This window comes from Mobula hypostoma, chromosome 16 (assembly GCF_963921235.1).
Source record: "Mobula hypostoma chromosome 16, sMobHyp1.1, whole genome shotgun sequence".
NCBI classification, from domain to species: Eukaryota; Metazoa; Chordata; class Chondrichthyes; order Myliobatiformes; family Myliobatidae; genus Mobula; species Mobula hypostoma.
Window position 1 is genome coordinate 55,746,970 of NC_086112.1, and position 4,849 is coordinate 55,751,818.

Genomic DNA, 4,849 nt, shown 5'->3' on the forward strand with positions numbered 1-4,849 from the left:
CCCTTCCTCCACTATCAACTCTGCTCTTAAACGCATCTCCCCCATTTCACGTACATCTGCTCTCACTCCATCCTCCCACCACCCCACTAGGAATAGGGTTCCCCTGGCCCTCACCTACCACCCCACCAGCCTCCGGGTCCAACATATTATTCTCCGTAACTTCCGCCACCTCCAACGGAATCCCACCACTAAGCACATCTTTCCCTCCACCCCCTCTCTGCATTCCGCAGGGATCGCTCCCTACACAACTCCCTTGTCCATTCGTCCCCCCCATCCCTCCCCACTGATCTCCCTCCTGGCACTTATCCGTGTAAGCAGAACAAGTGCTACACATGCCCTTACACTTCCTCCCTTACCACCATTCAGGGCCCCAAACAGTCCTTCCAGGTGAGGCAACACTTCACCTGTGAGTCGACTGGGGTGATATACTGCATCCGGTGCTCCCGATGTGGCTTTTTATACATTGGCGAGACCCGACGCAGACTGGGAGACCGCTTTGCTGAACATCTATGCTCTGTCCGCCAGAGAAAGCAGGATCTCCCAGTGGCCACACATTTTAATTCCACATCCCATTCCCATTCTGACATGTCTATCCATGGCCTCCTCTACTGTAAAGATGAGGCCACACTCAGGTTGGAGGAACAACACCTTATATTCCGTCTGGGTAGCCTCCAACCTGATGGCATGAACATCGACTTCTCTAACTTCCGCTAAGGCCCCACCTCCCCCTCGTACCCCATCTGTTACTTATTTTTATGCACACATTCTTTCTCTCACTCTCTTTTTTCTCCCTCTGTCCCTCTGAATATACCTCTTGCCCATCCTCTGGGTACGCCCCCCCCCTTGTCTTTCTTCCCGGACCTCCTGTCCAATGATCCTCTCGTATCCCCTTTTGCCTATCACCTGTCCAGCTCTTGGCTCTATCCCTCCCCCTCCTGTCTTCTCCTATCATTTTGCATCTCTCCCTCCCCCTCCAACTTTCAAATCCCTTACTCACTCTTCCTTCTGTTAGTCCTGACGAAGGGTCTCGGCCTGAAACGTCGACTGCACCTCTTCCTACAGCTGCTGCCTGGCCTGCTGCGTTCACCAGCGACTTTGATGTGTGTTGCTTCTCATGTTGGAGTGTTTTTCCTTTTGGGTATTTGTTTTAGAGGGATATAAATTTGTTGTAAATTATTGACTAATTGTTGAAATATTTATTTGATATATCTAACATTCACTCTGTTGGACGTTTGCACTTGTTCTCTCATGGTTCCTCATTGCTATTCTTCAATAGTCAGGAAAAGATTACAACAGTCAATAGGAAGTGCATTCACTATTATCAGAAGTTTATCCAGCAGATGGTAAATATGCATTTTTGGATTTGGCAGCTATGGAAGAAAAGTTGAGCAAAAGGGTATGTTGCATTTATATATCACCAGTCATCTCAAAGTATTTCCTGTTAAATCTTATCTGGCAAAGGAGAGACAGTGATCAGAAAGGCGGTTCTCCCAGGATGAGGCTATCCCATTGCACTTCGGTGTGCTGACGCCTGTGATGTCTCCAAATACTTGATACTTGACTGCAAAAGTTGTGGTAGTGGGGGACAGCGTTCACGTTCATTTTATTTTATTTCAGCTAGGCATTTGATAAGGTAGCCCATGCAAGGCTTATTGACAAAGTAAGGAGGCATGGGATCCCAGGGGACCTTGCTTTGTGGATCCAGAATTGGCTTGCCCACAGAAGGCAAAGAGTGGTTGCGGACGGGTCATATTCTGCATGGAGGGTGGTGACCAGTGGTGTGCCTCAGGGATCTGTTCTGGGACCCCTTCTCTTTGTGATTTTATAAATAAGCTGGATGAGGAAGTGGAGTGATGGGTTAGTAAATTTGCTGATGACACAAAGATTGGGGGTGTTGTGGATAGTGTGGAGGGCTGTCAGAGGTTACAGCGGGACATTGATAGGATGCAAAACTGGGCTAAGAAGTGGCAGATGGAGTTCAACCCAGATAAGTGTGAGGTGGTTCATTTTGGTAGGTCAAATATGATGGCAGAATATAGTATTAATGGTAAGACACTTGACAGTGTGGAGGATCAGAGGGATCTTGGGGTCTGTGTCCATAGGACACTCAAAGCTGCTGCGCCAGTTGACTCTGTGGTTAAGAAGGCATACGGTGTATTGGCCTTCATCAACCGTGGGATTGAGTTTAAGAGCTGAGAGGTAATTTACAGCTGTATAGTACCCTGGTCAGACCCCACTTGGAGTACTGTGCTCAGTTCTGGTCACCTCACTACAGGAAGGATGTGGAAACTATAGAAAGGGTGCAGAGGAGATTTACAAGGATGTTGCCTGGATTGGAGAGCATACCTTATGAGAATAGGTTGAGTGAACTCGGCCTTTTCTCCTTGGAGTGACGGAGGATGAGAGGTGACCTGATAGAGGTGTATAAGATGATGAGAGGCAAGGATCGTGTAAATAGTCAGAGGCTTTTCCCCAGGGCTGAAATGGCTAACACAAGAGGGCACAATTTTAAGGTGCTTGGAAGTAGGTACAGAGGGGATGTCAGGGGTAAGTTTTTTTACGCAGAGAGTGGTGAGTGCGTGGAATGGGCTTCCGGCGACTGTGATGGAGGAGGATACAACAGGATCTTTTAAGCGGTTCCTTGATAGGTACATGGAGCTTAGAAAAATAGAGGGCTATGGGTAACCCGAGGTAATTTCTACAGTAAGGGCATGTTTGACACAGCATTGTGGGCTGAAGGGCCTGTATTGTGCTGTAGGTTTTCTATGTTCCTATGCTTCTAATCTGTTGATTCAAATATGGACACTATCCAACAATAAAACTTTGATGGTCTAACCTTCTCTCTCCTAAATCAATCATTCAAATATAATCCATGTTATCTCCAACCAGACCTCTGTCAAAGTTCTAATCAGGTATCACTTAAGGTTTAGTATGCAGCAGATAATTAGGAGTTCGCATCAGGGAAGTCATCATAAGTCAAGAAAGAACTTACTGTCATGTAAGCACAGGCACAATGAAAAACTAACGTGCAGGTGGCATCACAGAGACATCATTCACAAGAAAAACATAAATTATACTAAATTATACAAGAACAAGCACAATTAGAACCCAAAAAAATGCTGATGTCCATTGTAGTGCAGCATGATCAAAGTAATCAGAGTTGCTATACTGAGGTAGTAGTTACGGTTGTGCAACGTGGTTCAAGAACAGAATGATTGAAGGGAAGTAACTGTTCTTGAACTTACATTTTGGGTCTTCAGGTTTCTGTGCATACTCCCCAATGATAGCTGCAGGAAAATGACATAGCCCAGGTGGTGGGGATCTTTGATGATACACTGACGTAACCTTCCTGAGTAAAAAGTACTTTCTATGTTTATGTATCTTTACGGTTGTCACCTTAATATTGCTGGGCTTTAACCAAGCTGTCCTGTAGCTTTCCTCATATTCAGAAACATCCTCAAAAATCTTTTGTGTGTAATCAACTGCTTTACTCCAATCAGTTTGTAATGGGGCCTGTTCTTCCAACGACCTCTTAATAGCAACCCAACCATCTTCTGTATCTTTTTTATCATCTCCCATGTTGGCATCAACTCAACTGTCTGGTATGCTGAGAAGACAACATAGTAGCCAAAATTTGGATGTCATCGTATGGCTGCAGTTTGTATATGTTCTTAATATGTTGAAGCTCAGCCTAAGACTTTAAACTTTTTTTAGGATGTGGAATTTCTTTGGACCATTTATAAATATTTTTTGGTTCAGGTGGTTGATGAAAAAACACCTATCTCCTATCATAAGTTCCATCTTCAGTCCTGCGTGTCTTCACTTTCTTGGTCTGTATTGGAACAAACCATGACATGGCTGCTAATCCTATTGTTTCATAACTGTCATCCTCACCTGAGTCCCTAGAGGTCACTGTAGAGTTCGTGTCGTGTCCATGCTGTAGTTCGGCGGTGTTCGGATGATGGCGCTGTCTCGGAGGACTGTCCAATGTAAGGAGTGTTTCCCAAGGAGGAATGTCACTGGCAGGATTGCCCTCTTGAGGTCCCTGCTGTGTTTTCTGATAGTACTTCAGTTTACTTTGCAGTTCTGTACAATGCACTTTGATTCAATTGTGCTTATCATGTATTTTAACGCGTTTGGTTAATGCAAAGATTTGCTCTTTATATTTTTTACTGTCTCTAAAATACTGTTTTTGTAATTTATCACAGCTTTCCCTTTCATTTTCCACTTGTTCAGTTAACTTTTTCACTCGTCCCGCCAAGTCGTAAATTATGTTTTCCAACAGACCAAGTATTCGCTTAAACTCACAGTTCTGATTTTCCAACCTAGCACACTTGTGTTTCCATAACTCTGATAATACTGCTAAAGTCCAGCCAGTCGTTTCCTTTCCTGAAGACATTCTCTGGATCTTATCCCATACCTTTACGATGTTGGGTAAGAGCCACGTTTTCATTAGAATCCAATGAACCAGGATCAACCCTTGCAGCTCTCTGCTCCCTATGCTTGATGCTGCACACTACCATAACTGTGACTAGGAAACCCACATGAGTGTGTACACTACACTGGGATAAGGATGGAACAGAGAGAAAATTGGATTTCAAGTCCAGATCCAAGCTCAAAAGAATTAAAGGGCAGTGCATGATGATGATTACTTTAAGCCTCTTAACTGTTCAAGTGGGAATTTTCAAGGACAGACCAGTTTTAATTGGGATTTTTATGTTTACTATAAATTCTGGTGCAAAGTGGATGGAGATGTTAATGTTATTGTTAAATGAGTGGTTAAAATGAAGAGCAAGACCTCTGAGTATTTGTTCCAATCAAACTACTGTACAAAAGCAATCTGAGAAGC

At 44.1% G+C, this 4,849-nt stretch overlaps 1 non-coding gene across 1 annotated transcript; it reads left to right on the forward strand.

The window, feature by feature from the left end:
• Positions 1 to 1,444: 1,444 nt before the first annotated feature.
• Positions 1,445 to 1,607, forward strand: LOC134357643 (U1 spliceosomal RNA). The gene has a single exon (XR_010020684.1). It is a non-coding gene; the product is annotated as a U1 spliceosomal RNA (small nuclear RNA).
• Positions 1,608 to 4,849: the final 3,242 nt, after the last annotated feature.